At 29.4% G+C, this 25,128-nt stretch overlaps 1 long non-coding RNA gene across 1 annotated transcript; it reads right to left on the bottom strand.

Moving 5' to 3' along the window:
* Nucleotides 1–23,592: 23,592 nt before the first annotated feature.
* Nucleotides 23,593–24,658, bottom strand: LOC136076521 (uncharacterized). The gene is made up of 2 exons (XR_010636335.1): nucleotides 24,561–24,658; nucleotides 23,593–24,369 (listed from the first exon to the last, which is right to left on the bottom strand). It is a non-coding gene; the product is annotated as an uncharacterized LOC136076521 (long non-coding RNA).
* Nucleotides 24,659–25,128: the final 470 nt, after the last annotated feature.

Here is a 25,128-nt window from a genome sequence, read left to right on the forward strand (position 1 = left end):
GTCAACTGGCGTTTTCCTCATTTCACCTTGAGCAAATCACAGAAAAAGACTTCACTGTGAAAAATATAGCAATAATTTAGCTTGTTTTAACTTTTTTAATAACCGCTGTGTTCAAAAACAACAGCATAATGTAGTTTGTTTTAAAGTTAATGAACATCTGATACAAGGTATCAGATATACCTTGTACCAGGTTATAGTAATCTGATACAAGGTATCAGATTATTATAAATCTTGATGTTGGGGTTAAGGTTATCCTTAGATAACCTTAGTAAAGTAAGATAAGTAAAAATAATTAGATAAGTAAAGTCATGATCCAAACAAGTATTGTGAACTTCAAAATAGGTATCACAGATGTAATGGCTTGCAAAATTGGTACTGCAATTGTTGTAGCTCGCAAAGCTGCTTAGTTCTATCGCTTTTTACGAAAGAATTTTATCTGGAAAATATCGAAAAGAATGTACAATCAACAAATTTTTGGTGATGATGATGATGATAGTGACAGATCCAGGGGAATGAGGGTATGCATTACTCCCCCCCCCCCTACCCACTAGAATCTGAAAATCTTAAGAAATCTTAGAAATGAATTTCTTTTTTTTTTAAGAGACGTATATGTGATACAAAATAAAAAACTTTTCAACATTCTCCCCCATCCCCACCTCCACCACTACCATCAAAAATTCCTGGATCCGTCACTATTAAGGAGTATTATTTTAATTGGAGTGTCAACTTTTTGTAATATTTTTCTGCAAATATCAATTTGATACTATGTTATTAATGTGAGAGTATAATGTCAAGATATAATTAAAAAATGGAAGGATTAAGTATATAGTTCCTACGCTTGTTTTCTTATAAATCAAATTCAAGGTTAGCGCAAAATGTCTGTACCGATAGAAACCACTCGCAGAAAATTTTCGATATTGATTGGTCTATTAAAACTTTTATAGTTTATTTTTACACGGTTTCCATTTCCTATGACTGTAAATTTGAAAACACACGCAAATGGGAGACTTTTGGACTAAAATTAACGCCATGGACAGTGTAGTAAGAGGAAGGGGCAGTTTTTAGATTTTTTTGATTTAGTGGATCCAAACCATCTAGTAAGGAGGCTTCATTCAGACATTCCAGAGCATTGTGTCATAAACAATTTAAGTGACGTAATTTAGTAATTTCATTTATAAAATTATTTTAGTGACTGACAATACTTGTAATACCATTTAACGAGATAAAAAAATGAAAATTTTTTTACTGTGATGGATTTTACTTTAAATGGTAAGTACTTCGTATTTAAAAAAAGTTTAAACCAAATTCAAGTTGCATATGTGTTGCCCTGTAGATTTTAATAACAGTATATAAAAATTAATAAAGATTTGTTAGCAGGCCACAGTTTAAAATTTGCAATAACTAAACAATTTTATTAAAATTCATGGTATCTTTAAACAGCTTCCATAATTAACTTGTTCGTTAATTATTTATTTCGTTCCTTAGTTAACATTGTTCGTATTTAGATTACATATTTCAAGGTTACTTAGTTGTAAATTATAAATCTTTTTTTGTTTTCGGTTTATCTTGGCATTGGTTTTTAAGCATTGGGAAACTGTAACTGAATTTGTAAACTGAATTAAACTGAAAACTGTAATAAATTTCTTTGCAATGACATCGCAAATGGTGGACGCTTTTTTCTAACGGATGAAAGCAACTCTTTTAAAAGAGGTAAAAAGGAAAAAGAAAACATTTATAAATTAAACGAAAAATAAAATCAACTAAAAAGAAGAATAAATGTTTTAAAAGAAGAAAAGAAAAAGAAATATTTGAAAGGAAATAAGTAAAAAAGTAATGAAAATAGAAGTAAAAAAAAAAAAAGTTAATAAATGAAACAAATAAAAAGAATGGAAAAGAAAGAAAATAATTTTAATAAGTTTTTTTTCATATATTTCTTTAGTTTTCTTTCATATATTTCTTAGGATTCTTATTTACGATTTATTTTTTAGCTATTATGCGATCTTGTAGAAATGATTTTTCTTTAATTTTTTAGCGTATAAAGTTTTACTTGTTACTTTTTGTTAGTCGTTTATTGTTTTATTTTTTAGTTATTCTTAAATAGTGATATAAAATTTTTTATGCAGTTATATATTATTTATTCTATTTTTATTTTAGCCATTTACTATATATGTTTTATTTTAGCCATTTACTATATATGTTTTATTCGTGTATTATTATATATATTTTTTTCTTTATTTGTTATTGTTTTTTATTTTTAATTTTATATTGTTGTTGTTATTTTTTTTGTTGTTGTTTTTTTTGTTGCCAAATTACTTAATGTAATTTTTTGTTTTGTTAGTAATGTTTGTTGTAACTTTTGTTTTGTTTTGATTTTCTCAGTGTTTTTCTGTTTATATTTTATTTAATTAGTCATATTATTTGCAATATATATTTTGGTTATTATATTATAAGAGCTATGATTAATATATTTACTAAATCTTTATAATTTTTTTTTGCAATAGTCGTTTTTATGTCATCGTTAGTTGTTACGTTTTGTCAGTTTATTACTGTTTGTAACTGTAACTTTGTATGTATAAACGATTGTTGTATAGAAAGTTATACTGATTTATTTAATTTATTACAATTACTATATTATTATTATTATTAATATTGTTAAATTTAACAGTAGTAATAATAATAACATGTTACTTAAGTAACATATTACTATTACTATTATTATTATTTATTATTATTGTTATTATAAATATATTTTTTATTATTATTACTATTACTATTTTAATCATTGTTATTAGGTGTTTACTTAATGTTAGTAGTTTATACTATTTGTAAGCAACCTTGAAATGTAATACCAAATATTTCAGAAATATATTAAACTTAAGTATTCAAACAACGTGCTGTGTTAGATATATTAATTTACAAAAATAATATAATTTCCAAAATATCTAAAGAAGTGGGAGGGGGGCGATTGCTCTCCTACCAATTTGCCCTTGTAAATAATGACATATGTTAATATTATATTCCTTATATTAATAAACGCACCTTTGAAAATTATTTTAAAGGGGGAAGCGCCCCCCTCCCTAAACAGAAGTATGAAACATTTTAAACTAAATCAAGAATATAAAACATTAATACAATATGAGTAAACAAAATCCTTGAAAAAAATACAAAATGGTCCTTGGTTGTCATAGTAACCACAAAAACACATGAAAATTGCAAAAAAATGCATTTACACTGGCCATAAAAACCAAATAACCGTGCAAGATCTGTTCATAACCTTTTACCAAATACTTCAAAAAAGGACAAAGGGTGTTTTAATAGAGGCATTTTGCTGTAATACAAATCTGAGCGCTGTGTGCACATTCAAAGATGGCGAAAATATTTTTTATTTAAAATTTAAAAAATAACAAAATCTAAAACTCAGATTAAAAAACCGTTTTATTAAAACATAGCTATAACATGAGAGAAACAACTCCTGAAAATTTCATCAAAATTGGTAAAATGGTTATTGAGATGGCCGCCGTGCAAAAAAAGACCACTTTGAGAAAACGTGAAAAGAAAAAAAAAAAAAAGAGTGAATATAACATTCTATCTATAGTTCAAGTTTTAATAACCTTTAAGAGTATTTGCTTCTGGAATCACCGTCAGAGGTTCATATACTAGAATTAAGGCTTTTCTACCAATATTAAAATTAGCCACTGCATCATACACTCTAAATTTGAATGATATAAACTTTGTTTTAGGTAAACACTCCCAGATTGTGTCTATGTTAATTGATAACTTATTTGATTTGAACCATTTTGAAATTTTAAATAGCTCCATGTTTATGTCATTAAATAGTGTTTGATACAATTACTACACCTTTTCAAAATGTAATTGAGAACATTAAAGTCGTAATTAAGAAATCGCAATATTTAATTGAGAAACACAACATGTAACTTAGAATTAAAATTTGTAATTAAGTAATTTGTAATTAAACATGTAATTAGAAAATCGTAAAATGTAATTGAGAAACAAAAAATGTGTATAAGAAATCCTAATATGTTAATAAAAATACACATATTGTAATTGCGAATTCACAATGTAAGTTTATAGGTCATTATAAAAGGTTTTCTGGAAGATGAATTTGAATAAGTTGATAATATCAAATTAAGCATTTGTATGCACCAGCAATAATAATGGAATTGAAAAATTGTTGTGTTATTTTTCAATACACTATGACCCGAAAATCTGCTATTAAAGTAAATCCGCATCAGCATTTATTTTACTGAACTAACTTGCATCCGCTTCTGAAACAACCAGAACCAACTTTTCCAATTTGTCGGCATGAAATGCATACAACCAAACAAGTTAAAAGAAAACATTACTTCTTATTTTCACCGAAATGACAGAAGAAGAGTTGCTGAATGTTTTGACCAAAATGACGATTGGGTGACTCTGGCGCACAATTTAGGGGGCAAATAATAAGTTAGCTTTTAATTGGGTTTGCAGTGGAAATTCAAATTATCGGAATTGGTGGTTTTAAACCAAAAAAATTGACTAAAGATCAAAGCAAAAATAATATGATAATTTATTAAAACAAAAACATTAAAGCCAATTTAATATTAGAGTCAGCTCAACACCAACCGCCAATTACCTCGAAGGCAGATTATTTTCATTAAAAAAAGTGCAATGAACAGTCATGAAGACAAACAAAAAAGAGCTGAATATGTTAGGAACATCAACAAACAAATCACTAACGGTCATCAGATAGTTTGGTTGGATGAAACAAATTTTAACGTTTTCTGTAGAAAAACATGTCAAACAGGAAAGAAGAACAATAATGAAAATACCTGCTTCAAAAGGTGCATCATACATTTGATTGCAGTTATACCAACAACAAATGTCGTCATGATGGAAACTCGCAGAGAATCATTTAATGCAGATTCTTGTAACGAGCAGGTAATGGTTATGTCTCACCAGTGGGTTACATCTGGGAATTTTTTAGAGGATTTGGTCATCGTTACAGAAAATGCTCCATGTCACGCTCGTTTGTAAAGGGTGTTTGAAAATTCTCTAGCACATTTGTTACGTTTAGGACTCGACAGTCCATTGTTAAATCCGGTGAAAACAATCTGGTCTAAAATTAAAACTAACATTAAATAAATGCGATTCGCATTCAATCTGTATTCGGTGCTGGGATTTTGGAACAACAAATGCAGTATTTGGAAAAAAATTGTTACTGCGGCAAAAAATACAATAATAGAACTACCACGCATTACGCAACGATTTTAAATATAGAAGATGTCAAAGTTGGTGTTTAATTAAATATTGGAATGATTTTCAGTGTTTAAATTTAATACAATCTTTAAATTTTTTTATAATTAAATTATTTGTGTTTTATTTATTATTCATTTGATTTCTCAAATGAATTTTTCACAAACAAAAAGAAGAAAAAGAAAGTACCAAAACCCGATTTTTTCCAGTTACCGCCAAAACCGCAAATGCTTTTTTCATCATTTTTTTATTTTATTGATAGTATATTATTATTTATTGAAAATCAACCCATACTATTGTTTATCGAAAACCAACCCATACCAACCTTTGTAAATTAGGATCCAAACTTAAGTTACAAAGTAATTTAAGCAATAAAAAAAGTTTATAATATAGATTCTGAGAATCTATATTATAAACTTTTCTTAATTAAAACTACTATGTTCTTAATTGTATCTTACGATTTCTTATTTACAAGTTTCATGTTCTAAATTACATCTTACGTTTCTCAATAACAACTTTCGTGTTCTAAATTACATCTTACGTTTCTCAATTACAACTTTCATCTTCTCAATTACATCTTAAAAAGGTGTAGACAGAAAAAAGTTGGTGTCAAGAGCAAACATTACTGTTTTTAAAGTTGAGGCATAATAAAAATTATTAATATACTGTTAACGATCGTTTTTTGGCGATCTTTAATGGAAAATTAACAAGTGATTTTCTATTTTTGTGATAAACTAACCGTAAAAGATCAGTGATAAACATGGATCAGCAATAATCATGGATACATTAAATGTTGAATGACTAGCAAAATTAAACTATAGAAAAATTAAGTATTTCTCATTTAAATTAGTAGAAAATATTTTAGAATAAAAAAATTGCACATTCAGCGCCGTCTTTACCAATTACTTACAGGGACTTTTGCCCGGGAGCCACGCCATTGTAGGGTGCCAAAACAAAACAAAAGTTTAATAATGTACTGTTAATATTGTTTAATAATCTTCAATATTAAGAATTTTACTCTCATATGAATTTTCTATTCAAAAAAAAATTTTTTAAGCATACACTTAAGTGTATATTCAAAAAATAGGCCTACTGCAAGGAAGGAAAGAAGGAAGGAAGGAGCGAACGTCACTTGGTAGTCCAGGAGCCATAAAGGACTAAATACCTGTGTACATTGTATGATCAAAGTTATAGTAAAATTGCAACTTCAAGTTTCAGTCGATTTGTGGGAAATTGGCCATTTGCATTTATATAGAATGAGAACTACTCTTATTTCCTTGCATATTTTTAGTTTTGTCACGTAGTTCGAATTCTCTAAAATATGCCTTGCTTCTAAATAAATATCCAACTTATGTTTTGATTTCATTTTGTATCAGAATGCTCCAGCCTTTGTAATGACATCGCAAATGGTGAAAACTTGCTTTTATTTATTAATTTATTAACTGTTGATTGTTTTGCTTGTTTTCTTTGTCACTCCAATGACTAGTTTTTAACTATATGAGTGACACCTTACCTAATTTTATAAAATTATAATAAAATTTGTAATGTTTTAATTTTTGTGTTAAATAAATGGATATAGGAATGGACAAGTGCAACAAGACGTTGTGCCAGTCTTTAAGTAGGGCGAAAAAAAGAGTTGAGGCACGAGTTTGCAAGTTCTATAATGTTTATAACACAATTACTGAACAAAGCGTGTAAATGAATCTCAGGAATAAGTATTAAAAATAGATTGCAATTGTTTGACAATAGAAAATATTGTAGGGAAATTTTGACGGCGTCGCCAACATGTGTGATCAATATAACGGCGTACGAAAACTCATAGAAGATGCTGCTATCAACTCAGTGCATATCTGGTGTTATGCACATGTCTTAAACCTGGTTGCAATGGAAATTTTTGAAAATGTTATTGCAGTCATGAATCTAATCGGAATTTACAAAGTACTGCAAAATTCTTTTTAACTCTCGTGCATTATTGTTTGTTCGTTTGTTCATTGTTTGGGTAGAAATCTGTTCTCAGCAAATGATAATTAAGCAAAATACAAAAGGTTGAGACTCGGTGGTGATCAAAATAAGCAACTCTAGAAAGAATTTTTGGAACATGTGAAACTCCTAAAACTAAATTTTCCCATGTTCTTATGTCAGTGTTGCATCATATCAAAGACTTAGCAAACTTTGATTCTCAAGCAACAACTGATGGTAATGTGCCTTTTGATAAAAAGTGTAAGTTTGATTCTCATCTAACCGGCTATCTCCTATTTAGAGTGTTCATTATTCTGCAATCTGCTTCAGAGTACTTACAGACTAAAAGCGTTTTTTTATCAAACATATTTTTTGAATGTTTGGAAATGGTAAAGACAGTCAAAAAATAACTTCAAGCTTGACAAGATTTGCAACGGCAAAAAATCATTTATGAACTAAGTTAAAGAGCTGATGCTTCAAAGCAACCTGGAGAAAACGTTAAGCACACAATAGAAAAACGTTTAGCAACCTTGAGAAAACGTTAAGCACACAATAGAAAAACGTTTAGCAACCTTGAGAAAACGTTAAGCACACAATAGTGTGAAACTAAGACTACACAGAAGAAAAAAATGTCAAAAAAAAGGTGAAGATAAAAGCCTTTTTCGAATTAAAGTTTTTAAAAGAGTCATTAATTAAATAATTTTTAGCATCACTGAGGATTTTCATCAAATGACCAGCTATCAGAGACACTGCCTGCTTTTATCTGGAAAACTTGAAGAAATTTCAGAATTCAAGAATAACTGTTCTTTTAGCCAAATTGCTAAATTCATTGGTCTTAATGCTAAAGCTTTACTAATAGAACTATTATCATTCATTCGAAATTATAAATGCTTTACAAAAACATTATATCAAGGCTTTGCTGAGAAAAAGTCTGAAGATCATGCTGATGATGAAAGTTGTGAAATGATTGCAATCTTTTCAATTGATTCAGATATCGAACGCACATATACAACAACCTGTAAAAGGTGTCTGCTATGTTTTTTCAGAATTCCTCACAGATATTCATTGCTCGCTTCAACACTTGTTAATTGACAACATTATTTATTAATGTTTGGCATATATATATATATATATATATATATATATATATATATATATATATATATATATATATATATATATATATATATATATATATATATATATATATATGCCAAACATCTATAAATTTTTTTAATTTGTATGTGAATTTTATAAAACAACAATATTAATTTTATAACTGTCAATCGTGAATTCTACAAATAGATTGTTCGAAGTTCTTAAAAACATTAAAATCGCATTTAAACGTTGCAATGCCTACAGTCAATGAAAGTGTTTATTTGGAAAATCGCACCTGTTGATTTTTTAAATAATGATCGCTAGCGATCTATATTCAAAAAATCAAAGTCAGGGTTTTAATTACCCAATTGCGTAATTTTTTAAGTTAAATTAAAACACGCTGCAATACGGAAAACTTTTTTTTGTCTACTTTATACTTAATATAACTTTTTTTTAATTTTATTTTTAGACCTCCAAATTCGTTTTGTACTTACTTGTTATACCTCCATACACGGGTTACACATGTTCTCATCACTCTATTTTCTTCAATTTTTACAAAGGGATCAAAATGTAAAAAGTGAGTATATTTATTTGGACACACATAAAGAAATTACGATCTTTTCTATCAAACTAAAGTGGAGGTTTTATTTTACTAGTGTTTAATTTATATATTATTTCCGAAATGAGTTATGTCACAGTGTACCTTGTACTATTTTTTGTTTAAGAAATTATCAGGGATGGACCGGAATTCCGGCCGGAATTTGTGTCTTTTAGAATAATTCACTTCTGACTGGAACTAAAAAAAAAATTTTAATTTTTTTTTTGATATGTGACACAGGCTGTGTAATTCATTATATTACTGTTCATTTCTTTATCTTAATTCAATTATCTTTCTGAGCAATTCATTGTCTTACTGAGCAATGAAGAACTATAGATAAACCTAGATAAAAAATACAAATGTAATTTTTGCAAATGTATTTGCAGTACTACTATTTCTGCAAATAAACTTACATTTGTTTTTTTTTACCTAGGTTTACCTATAGTTCTAGTAGGATAATGATTTTTTGATTTATTTACGCAGCCTGTGTAAAATGTCATAAAAAAAAATTTAAGCCAGAAGCATTTTGAAAATTATGAAAAAAATGAATTCAAATAAGTTTAGATATAAAATATAAACTAATCACAAAAAAAACACATTAACAAAACCTGTTTTATTGTGTAAATAAGCGTGGTGAGAAAAAAAAAAAAAATTTAAATAATTTCAAAATCTAATAATTAAAGCAGCAGGATTTGTTTAGGTTAAATATGGCAGTTACATTAATGGAAATAAAAAAGTTTATAAAGGAAATGTTTGATGAATTTGAAAAAAAATCCGAGGTGATGATGAAAAAACAGGAAATAAATTTTGCCAGCATATTAAGTGCATATACAAAGATGACAAACCAGCGTCTGGATAGAGTTGGAAAAGATATAATTGGCAATAGTCAAAATATCAAATCGATTGAATCTGAGATAACGGAAATAAAAGAAAGTTTGAACTTTCACGAAGAACTTGTTGTTAAAAAAATAAAGAATAATCTTGTTTCTTATAACAACAATGAATATATGGATATGAAGAAAAAGCTAAGAGAGATGGAAGACAGGTTCAGTAGGAACAATTTACGTGTAAATGGAATAAAGGAAATAGAAAATGAAAACTGGAATGTAAGTAAAATGAAGGTTAAAAAATTATTTGAAGAGTGTTTAAGTTTAAAGGATATGAAAATTGAACGAGCGCACCGGATTTAGGGATAAAAATAAACCTAGGACAATAGTTTTAAAACTTTTGGATTATAAAGACAAAGTTGAAATCTTGAAAAAATCTGCTATGTTAAAAGATAAAAATATACATTAATGAGGACTTTTGTGCTGAAACTAATAAAATAAGAAAAACTTTAAGAGAAGAAATGAAAGTTGTCCGACAATCTGGTAAATTTGCTTTCATCAGTTATGATAAACTTGGTCATTCGCGATTGGAAAACAAAAGAAAACAACTATGCTGAAAGCAATTATGCCTAACCAAAAATGATAATGAGCGTTTAACAATAGAAATTATTAGTGAAAAAGCCAAAAACATTGCCATTGTTTGCGTATACCACCCTCCGAGTGCAACCGTCGACCCTTTTGACGATTTTATAAGAAATATAATTAATAATAATAATAATAATAAACTATGCATTATCGGGGATATAAATTTAAATTCACTAACTTATGAAAAAAATCTAAATACAAAATCGTTTTTTGATATGTTTTTCAATTATAATATATACCCACTTATAATAAACCAACTAGGATAACTAAAAGTTCAGCAACTGCGATTGACAACATCCTTTTAAACCACTTTTTAGAAACATCATTTGAAACAGGAGTATTTAAAACAGACATAAATGACCACTTTCCTATCTACATTAAAATTAATAACCTTGATACAATTTTGACTACTCGTCCAACTTCTCGCAAGCACTATACAAAAAGAAATGGAAAGAAGTCTATTTGTGTCAAAATACTAACGAAGCATACAATGCCTTTTTCAATAAATTTTTAAATATATTTAATGAAACGTTTCCTTATGAAATAATAAAAACAAAAACAAAAACAAAAACCCTTGGATGAACAAAACTCAAGTAAAATGTTCAAGAAAAAAACAAAAACTCTATTACAAATTTCATAAAAATAGAAATATTGAAAACGAAAACAAATATAAAACTATAAATATTTTTATCAAAACATACTTAAAAATGAAAAAAAAAACAATTTTACAGTAAAAAAATTACTATATGTAAATTTGATATAAAAAAACATAGTGTCAAATTAATGACCTAATGGGTCGTAATAAAAGTAGTTCATTACTTCCTCTCAATATTACTATTAATGATAATAATATTCACTGCCCAACACAAATCTCAAAAGAGTTTAACAATTACTTTACTAAAGTTGGTCTAAATTTAGCTTACAAATTTGTACCTCCCATTGATTTATTCAAAACCTATTTAAATTCTGCCAATAATAATTTATTTTGTGACAGGGAATTAACGTTAAAAGAAATTGAGTAGGCTTTCTCATCTTTAAAATTAAACAAATCGCCGGGTTATGATGGAATAACCAGCAATATAGTAATTTTAATTAAAAAACACATCATCAAATCTCTGTTTCTTATTAAGAAAATTTCAATAAATGAAGGTGTATTTCCTGTTACATTAAAATTAGCTAAAGTGTACTCAATCTATAAAGGCAATGGTAGTTCTGATATCTCAAATTATAGACCTATATCCGTATTATCTGTTTTTTCCAAAATATTCGAACGCGTTATGTAAAACATAATTTATATCCATTTCACAAAAAACAATCTCTTTTACTCTAAACCGTTTGGGTTTCAAAAGAATATATCAACGGAGCATGCCATTATTAAATGGGTTGATCAAATAACTAACGGTTTTGAAAAAAATAAGTTTATAACAGAAACTTTTATAGATCTATCAAAAGCATTTGACAAAGTAGACCACTCTATACTCTTAAAAAAATATATTATTATGGTGTAACAAACAAAACATTTTCTTGGATAAAGAGCTACCTTACTGACCGAGAACAACATGTGATAAATCCGGATTCTGGTACATTAAAAATCCTGTGTGGACTATCACAAGGTTCAATTCTCGGCCCTCTCCTTTTTTTAATATATACAAACGACTTCTGTAATGTTTTCTTTGCCATTTCGGCTTCAATAGATAAAAGTCCTAAGTCATTTGAGCGATATTGTGTCATTGTTAATCTTAATACGTTTTTTATTCTTTTAAACACACTAAACGATTTTTCTTCTTGAGCAACTGTTACTGGAGTTGTGCAAAATAGCCTTATTGCAATTATATTTGGAAACAGCACATCATTGGGCTGAAGAGAAATATTTTGTATATTAGGATCATAAATTGCTTTTAAAAGTAGTATTTCATTTTTAAGGTGATTGTTGATATCATTTTCATACATTTTTTGCAATTTTTTAGACTTATTTTATATTTCTTGATCATTTAATTAACGGAGAAATCATAATACATAATAGAGAACCTATTTCGTTTGCTGCATTAAATCTTCTTGTCATATTTCCAATGATGTTATCCATGAAAACGTTGAAAATATTATTTCTAAATTCTTCTGTCGGCGTCCTTTTTAACTCGCTGTTTTTTTTACTTTTAGTACCTTTTTTTTTCTGTTTTTATCTGTAAGTAGTGCCGGTTTTAGCAATACCAGCGCCCTGGACGAGATTTCTACGGCGCCCCTAACTCAATACAACCCCATACAGAAAAAAACTAAAATCTTAAATATTGTAGATCTTAGATAGGTTTTTGTTAACTTAGGCTTTTAAAAATTCCTCTCCTCACTAGCAACCGTTACAGGTATAATAAATAATATTTGCAACGCTATTCTTGATGCGGCTGTAAACACAGGTTTGATTTTTAGTTCTTCGGTCAGTTCCTTTGCCATTAAAAGAAAGTGAAGCATTTTTTTAACATTTCTGTGCATTTACCGAGAGCCATGTCTGCTGATTGGAGAGATTTACTAACGACAATTGAAAAAGCCATACCAAACAACCAACGAAACTATGAAAGTGAAATCTTTTAACTGTTCAGCTAGAGTTGTAGCCTCATGAGAGACTTGAACATCAGTTTTTTGTTTTTCAATAGCCAAAGTATTTAAAGCATCATAGATGGCACTAATTTGATAACGGACTGTTTTAACACTGCTTATTCTTGCTTCTCAACGTGTGTCTCTGAGCTTTTTATTAGTATATAATCCCAAATAATTGGTTAAAACTTTCCATCGATAACCAGAAGCTGAAAATAATGTAAAAAACACTGAAGTACTCTAAATAAAGTGATAAACTGATTTTATAGACGACTTAGCGGCATCACATAGTACGAGATTGTAGCTATGACAGGCACACGGTACAAAAACAGCTAAGGAATTTATGTCCAAAATTCTCCTTTGAACCCCAATATATTTTTCTTTTATGTTCACCCCGTTGTTTTAACCCTGACCCTTACAGTTGTTCAATTCCAGTCCGTATTTATTTAAAACATCTGTAATAACTTTAGTGAGTCTTTCACCAGTCGACTCATTGACAGTTAAAAATTCTATGAAATGTTCTTTCACTGATATTTTATCGTCATCTGATGATAAATTAGCAAATCGTATTGTAAGCGAAAGTTGCTCTAAATGAGTAATGTCCGGAGCACAGTCAGCTATATATGATCGAGTTTTTGACATTAGGTTTAATTCCAAAACATAATCTATTGCATTTTTAATTTTATTAATTTTTTCAGCAAATGGTTTAACACTTTCAATTCTTGCAAACCAGTGTGTATTTGACATAGTGTGCAAAGAAAAACACCCAGTATTATTTTTTTAAATTTCTCAACTTTATGGGCTACTAAATATATTGCATAACTTTTGTATAGTGCCGAAAAATATTACAACTTTAATAAAATATTATTACTAATAATACAAGATTCTGATACATAAACACCACATAAATTTAAACTATGACATGCACAAGGAGAAAATATTGCCAATGGATTAATTTGTAAAATGCTACCTTAAACACTTTTATTTGATCCATTCATGTTGAATCCATTATCATATTCTTGGGTGCGAAATTCATTTATGGGAATATAATATCTTTGTAGCGTTTCAAGAATTAAATTAGCAATATTTTCTCCAGTCTTCTTATTGCAGTCAACAAATGCAAGAAATCGTTAAAATGAATAGTAACGAATTTGTTAAAATTAATACTAACGTTCCGTAAAATGAATGTAGTTTGTTCTATATGCGCAGAATCGGGTGTTGAGTCTACAATAAGGAAATAATATTTCACAGTTTCTCTTTCCTTTAAAATACAAGTTTTTTAAGTAATCAGCACAACATAAAATTAATTCATTTTGAAGGTCTGACTATAAGTAATGTACTCGCAATCTCTGCTTTACGCTTTGTGCCTGCGTTACGTTTTTTAAATGTTCTCCTAAAAGCGGATCGTAATGACTTAAAAGTTCTAATAATCCTAGAAAATTTCCATTGTTCGAATCTCCAATTAAATGAGTAGCACCCCTAAAGGCTAAGCGGGAAACAAAATTACATCTAATAATCGGGGGAGGTGGGTGGATGCATACCCACATCCCCTCCTGGATACGTCACTGGAGCTGACAATACCTCATACCTAATAGAATGGTATCTTCTTCGTCTTTTAGCGTTATCTTTAATTTTAACACTCCAATATCAATGTTGGCACAGTTGCACAGTGGTCTGAAAAACTTGATTTTCGGTCAAAATTAATATTTTGATGTTTAAATACTAAATCAATAATGCTGAATCCAAATCTGAAAACAGTTTTTGATTAAAAGATTTTGTTTTTCAGATATCGCATAAGCGGCCTAGTCAAAAACTTCAGAAAAAGATTTCATTTTTTGCTTGCGGTTTCATAATATATATATATATATATATATATATATATATATATATATATATATATATATATATATATATATATATATATATATATATATATATATATATATATATACACGTGGTGGCACCAGAAAAGCAGGTACGAATTTTCAGAAGAGGGGCAGAAGAGTACTTTTAACGAGAGATAAATAAGCGTTCAAGGAAAATTATTTTTATACTAAAATAAGTTTTTTATGGATACAAAATATTACGTAGCTCATTTGTATCAGTATAGTTTTTTATTATGTCTGAATGCGTCAAATTTCACATTTTCTCAGGTTCCACTGACAAGAGAACACAATCCCCAACACGCTTTAATGTCAACCGATTTGCTTGACGAGTTTTGACAAGTTTCAGTTTGCAGAAAACTCTCTCATACTCTGCTGAATTTGTTGGAACTGTACTAAATATCTTGTATAGAATTGCAACAGAGGGGAATACAGCATCTTACATAGTCTTCAGCATAAAATTGTAAATGGTGAGGAAAGAATGCAAAGTTTTTTTATCCTTCTCAGCAGCCTTTCTGTAGATCTCCATAAAATCAACCATTTCAGTAGCGAATTCATTTAAATTGATACCAATTTTGAATTTTTCAAGCACTGATTGAATTTTTTCTTGTGAATTAGAGTTATGAAAATTATGACTAAAATTCTTTAATAAAAAGATGTCTATGCTTTCTAAAAATGTGCTGTGAAAAAAAATGCTGTGAGGAAAATTTGTCAACAAGAACTGCAGTTGCTGAATCCACTACAGTATAAAACACTTCTGCTAGTCACTGATCTTCAACCGCTCATCGTTTCATTGAAGTCCAGTCGTTTCTTTCTGTGAGTCCTTTTCTCAATAAATGTTTGCTGTTCAAGTTGAGCTTCAGTCGAAATTTTAACAGCATATATAATAGCATTTTGGCCAGTACTGTCCCTTACTACTTGAAGCTTTTCCAGTGATATATCAACAGACGTTATAGCAATAGAAAAATCAAGTGTTTCTCCTTAAAGAATTTTATAAAACAAAAAGTAAAAATTTCTTTGAAGAGACATAAAGTCACAATTGTTTCATATGACTGAAATCGGGCTAAAAGACCTTGTGCTTCACTTCGAATATTCATTTTAAATTCTATGTCATTTGAAATGTATCAAAGCAATCGATTACTGCAGGGTATAGTGTCAGCAGTCACACGTAGGAGTATTTGACGATTTTAGCTGGCCAAAATTGGAATTATTAAAAGTGGCCGTACCCACTTAATTACCTACCCTTATTATCTCTCGATAATGGTCGCTTAATGAGCAGTTAATGGTTTGGTTATAAAAGTAGTAATTGGAACTACACAGTCTAGTTAAATATCCGATCTATATCTGCGTGGTTCATTTTATTTACGAGTTATTTTAGTGGTGTTTATTGAAGCTGTGTACAAGTGTTTACAACAAAAGTTTTACCGTGTTATATCATGGATGAATCTATGACAGGTATGTACATTATTTACTCTTACTACCGTTTTGAAATATTAGTTACCACAAAAGTTATGTACCATGAAACTTAGCATTTTTTTAACGAATTTTAAAGTAAATTTTGACTTTAAAAGTGAAAAAGTTGTAGTGCGCATTGAAACCCTCTTAGTTTTTTTCGTTTTTCTATGAGTTTATACCACTAGCTATTTAAAAATCTTAATTTCAACTGCCTGTTGATGCCATCTAAATTTTAATCATGTTCTAAGCACATCAAGGTCCAAGATGAATTTTTCAACTTAATTTTTTTTTCTAGATGGGTCATCAGGAATGCAAGCAATCTCTCTATTGGATTTCTACAACAATATTCAGCAGCAGGAGGCTCCAAATTTCAATGAAAAAATGGACTTAGCTGATCAAAATTTGTTATCAAGAAATCAATATACCGAAAAACTAAAAACAGTATACAAGCGTCAAATGTCGAGGTTGAAAGCTATTTTCAGAAAAATGTGGTCGTCTTCATCCAGAACTCGTGAAATATTTATTAAGAAGTATGGCCCTTGGCTGTAAGGGAATTTCCAAATATCGGGTACCCCATCCACTCCATCATCAGCAGGACAACCAAGAAAAAGTTTTGTCGATTCTATTGAAGGTTCAAAGAGGAGAAGAACAGAACAGCTCAGGAAAGATGTGGAACCAGAAGCTATTGTTTTTGCAGCTGAAACTTGTTTGACAACAAGTGGCAAAAGAAGTGCTCTTTTAATATTTACTGTTATTTAATATTTAGAGGCTCTTTTAATATTTAATAACGCAGGCCTAACAAAATCTCAATATGAAATCGTACGTACAAGTGACAAGAAGCAATGGCCCTGCTACAGTATTTTGGTCGAAGAAAAAAAAAATGCTATCCTGATCTTGATTCGTTCACAGTCACAAAAAGTTTAGCTGAAGTAGACTTACAAAGTCTGTTAAACCATACTGCCGAAAGATTGGTGTTGTATTTAGAAGAAGTTATCAAGACTCTAAAGGAAAGTGGGCGTAAACATATGAAATTATCTACGAAATGGGGTTGTGATAGCTCCCAGCAGACACAGTTTAATCAAAAGTTTGAGGATGACTCTAATTCTGATGCCAGTATATTTCAATGCTCAATGGTTCCATTACAGCTAACTTGTGGAGTAAATAAAAAGGTTATCTGGCAAAACCCTACACCATAGTCTCCAAGGTTTTGCAGGCCAATTCGAATTAGGTTCATAAAAGAAACTGCTGATGTAATAGCTGAAGAAATTGCTTACATGGAAAACAAAATTGCAGGCTTGAAACCAACTCAACTTCAAGACATACCAGTAGAACATGTGATGATGTTAACTATGATTGACGGAAAAGTCTGTAACGCAGCAACCACCACTAAATCGACCATGCGATGTTATATTTGTGGAGCAACATCAAGACAATTTAATGATTTGGACAGAACATGTGTTGACAATCAAAGCAGCTACAAATTTGGACTATCCATTCTGCATGCTAGAACACGGTGTTTTGAAAGTCTCCTTCACCTATTATATAAACTGCCTGTAAAAAAAATGGCAGAAAAGGCTGAATGAAGATGAGAAGAGACTCATCTCAGATAGGAAAAAGAAAATCCAAGATGAATTCAAGAGCAAAATGGGCATTCTTGTCGACATACCTAAGGTTGGATTTGGGAATACCAATAACGGCAACACAAGCAGGAGATTCTTCAACGACCCGGAAACATCTGCAGATATCACTGGAGTAGACTTCCGTTTAATTTCCAGAATGAAAATTATCCTAGAATTAATTTCCAGTGGCCACAAGATTGATGTAGAAAAGTTCAGACAGTATACTTTGGATACTGCAAAGCTTTATGTTGAACTATAAAGTTTTAGTACATGGTCCTGATATAGTAGAGAATGCGCTTTTGCCAATTGGACAATTGTCGGAAGAGGCTACCGAAGCCAGAAACAAATTTTTTAGAAAAGATTGTAACCAGGATATCATCAATAGGTTATTGTTAACATCTGACCCTCTGTTGTCCAGCATTGGGAAAAAGAAACACAAACTTACAAAGCCTTTTTCAAAAGAAGCTGTGGAATTGCTTCTTCCTGGAGAAGTCCAAGATTCCGACACTGAAAACAACGAAAATGAAGAATATTCTGACAATGACGAAGTGGAATCTAATTAATTATCAAAATATAGTATGTTATTTACCATAATAAAGTTTGAAAAATAATATATCTTTTATTTCCTCAAATCCTATTGAATAGAATAAAATGTAATCCCTAAAGTACCCATCTTTCCCCTATATTGTACGTCACTGGCTTGGATTTGTACAAAAACATTTAATTTACAATTTCTTGTCATATGGTAAAGTTTTCAGCTGTTAAAAAGAGAGAAATAATTTTGGCCAGCTAAAATCGTCAAACACTCCTACGTGAGTCGGTCTGTAGCATTTTTTAAGGAACTAAAACGAACACTGTGGGTAGCAACCAGTTCAAGAGGCTGATTCACATCCTCAAGAAGAGATTTGCACTTCTTAAATATATTATTTCGTTTCTTTGACTTTCTGTATAGAAAAGTCTTTAATTTCTGCACATCACCAGGCTTGTTTTCTGTTCCAAAAAGGTTAACAGAAACATCAGAAGATTTTGCACAAGCTTTCATAACCAGATTTGTTCAATGAGATCCACAATAAATATATATTGCAATGGGAGAACACTGCTTCAAGTGTGTTGCAACTCCTTTGGTTATTCCTTGTATATTGCTCGCACCATCAAAAGACATAACCACACACTTTTGAATATCTACGTTATTTAATTTGAGTTCATGTTTGATTTTTTCACTTATTCATTCACCAGTAGTTGTTTCGGTTTCCACCATTGAAATCAGATGTTCCTTTACAACGGCCTTTTCTGCAGCAAGCGTAACATAACGTAATACAATAGAAGTTTGCTCACAAAGTGTAATATCATTGGTGCCATCAGCTGATGGTGAAAAGAATACTGAATTATTTACCTCTTCTAAAATATCCTTCTTGACTATCTGTTTTATAGTATGAATTAGCTTGTTTTGTGTATAATTAGAAAAATCCGTAACTCTAGCATCCCTTCCAGCAGATTGCTTTTTAGTACTGCGAATATTTGAAATTTTTCCATTCAGCACCTCATCGTACTGAGTAAATATAACAAATTTAGAAATTTGCCTATACGACATTGAAAGAATTCACTTTTTTTAGAGTCATTGTAAAAGTTGGCTTTCTCATTTCCACGTAAAGAAATATTCTCTGCGATCAAATACAGAATAGCATCAATAACTCGTATTAAGTATTGATATAGTTTCTCCGCTTCTTTACGTTTTCGTTCAGATGTCTAATGGTTTCAATATTTAATATTTTATCAATTGTGGAGTCTGATAATGCATTAACCATAGCTTCAGCAGGATTTCGATGGTTTTTCTGGGTGCAATGCTCTGTTATGATGTGGCTTAAGTTGACCAATTATCAAACCCATCACGTAAAGAATTTGTGTCCTCTCTTGATCCAAAGCATAAACAAACAATGCAAGAAAAATTTTCTAGTAATAGAGAGAGTCATGACCTTTTCTGCACAATATCAATGTCATTAACTTTAACTGATTCATTGTAATACTTAGATAACCTTGAATGTTTTGTTGGCTGATTTGACCCTAATACAATAAATTGCTTTTTATCAATCATCTTTGCATTTTTCAGCTCTAGAAATTTAGCTGGATCATTTTCATTGACATTAACAACATTGTTTGATTGCTTCTTATAATCTTTTCTGATAAAGTTAGGCCCGTCGCTGTAGTTACAGGCACTTCATAATTACCCATTTCTACAGTCACTCTCTCAGTTTCAGTAATGTTTCGGTTTCTAAATGTTTTTGAAAATTGTAGTTCTGCTCTTTTATCCACTAGAATTATGACATCTTGATTAATGTATGTTTCTTGTACAGATGATTGGTCACTAATCTCTGTTATTGGCTCTATTTCAATAATAGGCTTACTTGTAATATTCACAATGGATGTTGATGTTAATTCTACATTCTCTGTTGCTGTAAATGATATCCTAGCTTTTCTCTGTATTTGTGGCACTTGCATTGACGCGAAACCTGCCGTTAACTTTAATTGTTATGGATCATTACCAGCTGCTTTCTATTCATGTTGTCGTTTTTGAGCTTTTTTTTCAGCACCAGATTTGTATTTCCATGTTGCCTCTTTCTTTTTTTTTTCCTTCATTTCACCAGAAACACAAATAAATATAAAATTAAAAATATGAACTATAACTACGATTGGTTCATAGAATTTAGGCCGATAGGGAGTGGACTGGAGCATATTTAGTAGTAGTCAATAAAAGTAATGACAAAAATTCATTAAACACACAATTTTATTTATCAAACATATATTAATCGTATCTATCAATGCAAAGTAAATGAATTCATGCATTTTATATATTTATTATTTTGAACTTTCCAATTTTATCTTTTTTTCTGTTGATGGGATGGTTAATTTCATCAGAAAAAGAGGAGAACATTGCTTAATCGTTCGTCACTACAATCCTTGTTTTCGGTATTCTTTCCTTTTAGCAATACGTCTGCGTCTAACTTCTTCTGTTTCAGCCGCCCTGGCCTTAACATATCGTTCTCTTCGTTTTTTTAGCCGAGATGCTCGTTGTTCAGCTGATTCTTTTGCTCTAGCTCGAAATTTCCGTTCTCTTTCTTGAGCAAGACATGCTAATCGATTAATTTCAGTTTCCAGCTCTCTTTTTTATATTTAGCTTTCTTCGTTATATTTCTACGTTGATAAAAAAATTTTTTTTTTTACTTATTTACTTTAAAAACTTTAATTATTATTTTTAATTACTATTTATAAGTAAAGTATTAAAGCATTACTTACTTTTTTACAGTATAAAATCTATCAGTTTCAGGTCATCAACGTTTTTTGTTATTATTATTCAACAGTGATTTTATTTATTTACGCTAAAAAAGTTTGCTGTTTTTTGTTTGTTTTATTTACTTTTCTTGACAATTTTTTTTATTTACGCTAAACTAAAGTTTAGCGTATTTCTTTTACTAACGGGTGATGCGGAAGTTATCGGACAAAATAAAAACGTCAATAACTTATTTATAAATAAAAAAACAAACTACTATTATATTTTTTTTTAAATAAAGCAATAATCTTTTAATAAAAATATATTATTTTTTATATGAAAAAACACCACCATCTGCTATTGACCTCAATTTTGCTCTGACGCCTTTCATATGTGACTGTAAAAAGTTTAAATCAATTTCTTGCAGTTTTAGTTTAATGCGATCAATCAAAACTTGCTCTGTTGAAGCTTGTCAATCTCCCTCGTAAACCTTCTGTGCCAAATGTCCCCAAAAATTTTCAATTGGTCGTGCTTGAGGCACATTTGGGGGATTGGATTCTTTATCAACGTAATAAACATATTGGTCCATCCAATTTAGAGAATCTTTAGAATAATGAGAACTTGCTAAGTCTGGCCAAAATAAATAGTAAAAGTCTCCATGATACTTGTGAATAAATTGAAGAAGTCGTTTTTCTAAACATTCATTAATATAGATTGATGAATTGATCGCTACAGCCTTGGAAGTGCGAAACAATGGCTCGGACATACCACGGTCAGATATGGCTATCCACATTGTTAATTTTTTTGGAATTTTCTCTTTTCCTATTTGTTGTTTGTGTAGTATCCAGAATTTCCAGGCATGTTGTCCCTTGCAAAACAAAAGTATTTTTCGTCATCGATGACTAGAAGCGATTTTGTGTTATAGAGTTGGTTAACTAGTTTCCTGCTTCTTTTCTTTGCCTTTATTTGTTGTTCTATAGTGTATTTTGGAGTCTTTTCACGTTTTCTATATTTAATATTCATTTTTTTTAACTAATGACCAATTTTCGATTGATTTACACCGAATTTAATACCTATTTTTCTCTGACTGATCCCTTTTCGATTGTTGACAAGTCTCGTTAATTCGGCTTTCTTTTCCTTAGTCCAGGATGTCGGGCGACCAGGGTGCTTTCTATAAGAAAACGATTGAACAGTTTCAAGTCTTTTTAGGTTATCATATATTGTATTTCGAGCAAATCCTTCCTTTTCAAAATGATTTACGATTTTTTTTTTATATATTAGGTATATTTACAAAAAACATTTTTAGTCGCTTTCGAAAAGATTCTCTTTCAGCTGCATTTAAGCTCATTTTATTTAATTGTGTTTCAAATAATAAAGTTTATATTTTGTAGAACGTTTATGCCTACGCATAAAACCACAAAAACTAGTTATTATGCTCAAATAATGAAATTAGGATTTGTCCGATAACTTCCGCATCACCCGTTATTACTGCTAACCTAGTGTTTGTTTTGCGTGGACACTAAACAAACAAATAAACCGACGTGAAAGCAAGTTTAGTAAAATGTTGTAAAAAATGCCCTAATAGAAACTTATAGAACTAAAATAGTTTTTTCTCTTTGAGGATTGGGGGCTCAGTTTCTTTTTGGGGTCCAGTTTCCTGAGCCAGAATAGGGCCGAGTACAAGTCTTCGTACCCTCGTACTGGGCCACCACGTCCCTGATATATATATATATATATATATATATATATATATATATATATATATATATATATATATATATATATATACATATATTTGTTAAAAATTGTAGGTGATGATTTCCGTTTATTTTTAACAAGTTTTTCATCAATATTTTTGAATAATAAATAATAAAAATTAAGCAAAAACTCCTAAAAGTAGTTATAAATTGGGTATTTATTTTTTCATGAAAAGCGACTTTTCTCATTTTAAATTTAATAATCAATCAAAAGATATACAAGTCAATGCATTAAATTAAAAACCATAATGTAAAAAGTTTCAAAAACAAAAGTATTCTAAAAACAACACAAATATAATACGGTATAGTTTGCAATGAAGTTTCTTTATTTTAATTATAGCTGATTTTTTTAGGAATTATTAAAATAGATGTTCAAAATATACCATAAATATGTTTTAACAGCGGACTTTGCATTTGACATGGATTTTAAATTTACCAAAATATGAATTTTTTAAGTATTTTTATCTAGTTAAATATATGGAATATTTTATAAAAATAAAATGAAAATGAATATTAGAACTATTTTTAATGATTTAGGTAGCAAGTACGATTGTATAAAGAAAAAAAAATGTTTTTAAACATGTATTTATAAAAATAAAACAAAAATAGAGCATTTTTGAGTATTTTTGATAACATAAATAGGTATATTTTGTGAGCTTGAAAGTTAGTTTGAATGATTATATATGCAGCTGATTTTTTTTTTTTAAACAATATATGTATACTAGGATTTAATAAAATCATATCGATCAAGTCTATGCATGCGGATTTCAGTTTAAGGAAGAAGTTGAAATTGAAGAAAAACTTTTATTTTATGCTAATTTCAAACATAAATAACTTATGCAAATAAACAAAAATAAAAAATTATTAGTATTTCAAATTCAACTCTAAACTATAACATTTGCTAAATCTATACACATGTGCATATATAGTTATAAGCTTATACACAAATGAAAAAATGTTGTATTTTTGCAAGAAATTTTTCATCGATTTTAAATCGATGAATAATTTATATATTTTCTAATAGCCTGGATGATGTTGCGTTTAAAAATAATAATAATAATAATAAAAATTAGAGATTTTTAATTTTTTTATTTTTAATTTTGGCCAAAAATCAAGTTTTTCAGACCACTGTGAGTTGGTATAAGAAACTGTCGAAATATCAGATAGCACTTCGAGAGCAGAAATTCCAACAAATTCCGTTTCATTTCTTGAACTTAAAAGATCCGCGTCAATGCTTCCATTATCGTAACTGGTATTGTTCTGTATTTTTGAAGAAATTGTTCTGTATTTTTGAAGAAATTGTTCTGTATTTTTTAAGAAATTGTAAACCCTAAATGCTCTCATACATCTAGAATTTTCTCTTTTTTGTTGCTCTTTTCGTTTATAGCGTTTATTTATATCCAGATTAATGGCGAGAGTTTATTCTGTATTATAAATAAATGGTTAAATTAAAATAAAATTAAAAGATAACAAGCATTTATTCATATTCTTATATAATATAAAGATTCTTAACGTATAATAAATATAATTGTATATTTATTAAAAGTTTTAAGTTAACAAGTACTTGTAGTTTACAAATTGTAAACTAAAATTTAAAGTAAAAATTTTCTCTTACCAAAAACAACAGCGATTTGTTTCTGAAACGAAAACTTAAAAATGTAGCGTTGATGAGAAATCAAGTCTTGGCAACCATTAACGATTTACAAAGAAAATTAACAAAAGAATAGTTAACAACGTCGATTTAAAAAATTCGATTTAAAAAATTCGATTTAAAAAATTCGATTTTACAAAAGAAAAAGAAAAAGAATAAAAAAAGCATATTGCGTTAAAAACATTTTTTTATCATTAGAATTTTTGGAAGCAATAAATAAGATTAAGAAGCTCGGCCGACGATACCGCCCCTACCTACCCACCCACTCTCTTTCCCCCCCCCCCCACACTTTTTTTCTAAAGGGCCTCTTTTTTTTCTTCTAGATAATTCTACATATATGGAACTTTTTTTAGAAATTGACGATTGTGCCCTCCACTTCGAAACCCGTGTCGTCGGCCCTGATAAGTGATGAATAATAAAGGCGACCAGAACTTTAATGTTTCTTACTTTTGCCACATTTAATTTCAACAGATAAATTGTTAGATACGTAATTTCATTTAGTAAAGTGAAAACCAGAGAATGTTTGAGAAAG

This window comes from Hydra vulgaris, chromosome 02 (assembly GCF_038396675.1).
Source record: "Hydra vulgaris chromosome 02, alternate assembly HydraT2T_AEP".
Taxonomy (NCBI): domain Eukaryota; kingdom Metazoa; phylum Cnidaria; class Hydrozoa; order Anthoathecata; family Hydridae; genus Hydra; species Hydra vulgaris.